The sequence below is a fragment of the Priapulus caudatus genome, unplaced genomic scaffold (genome assembly GCF_000485595.1).
Source record: "Priapulus caudatus unplaced genomic scaffold, Priapulus_caudatus-5.0.1 Scaffold3439, whole genome shotgun sequence".
Taxonomy (NCBI): domain Eukaryota; kingdom Metazoa; phylum Priapulida; class Priapulimorpha; order Priapulimorphida; family Priapulidae; genus Priapulus; species Priapulus caudatus.
This window is the reverse complement of record NW_014580500.1, coordinates 23,349-24,059: the sequence shown is the minus strand read 5'-3', so window position 1 is coordinate 24,059 and position 711 is coordinate 23,349.

The window sequence follows — 711 nt, the reverse complement described above, 5'->3', positions numbered from 1 at the left end:
GACACGGTGCACGCACGCGCGCACGCACACACACAATTACGCACGGACACGGTGCACGCACGCGCGCACGCACGCACGCACATACGCACACACACAATCACGCACGGACACGGCCGGTGCACGCACACATACAATCACGCACGGACACGGTGCACGCACGCACGCACACATACAATCACGCACGGACACGGTGCACGTACGCACGCACACACAATCACGCACGGACACGGTGCACGCACGCACGCACGCGCGCGAGTATGGGACGAGCGTTCAGCACACGCGGCCGTCGCGCCGCACGTGACAACGACGTGAGGTGTCAGTCTAGCCCGCAGCGAGCCGAGGCCGCCGTGGGCCGCCGCCCCTCTCTCCGGCCATTCATACGCGGTTGCCGTTGATCTACGGAGCAGCGCGCCTATTTTTTAGCGCGCGCTCGCTCGTCGGCCTGTTTTGTTAGCTCTGCTCAGCGGGGCGGTGGGGGAGGGGGGGGGTGTGCTGCCGCTGCTGCTGCTGCTGCTAGCCAGAATGTGTGAAATTCACCCCATTTCGACATTTTTGCTCAAAATGATGCTTTTCACCGATGTTTTGTTCGGGTGACGCGGTGCAGGAGAGGGAGGAGGAGGGGGAGGGGGGGAGGGGGAGGGGGGAGCGGGAGGAGGAGGGGGAGGGGGAGGGGGAGGTGCATACAGGACGGAGCAGCGGCGTGGTGGCTGG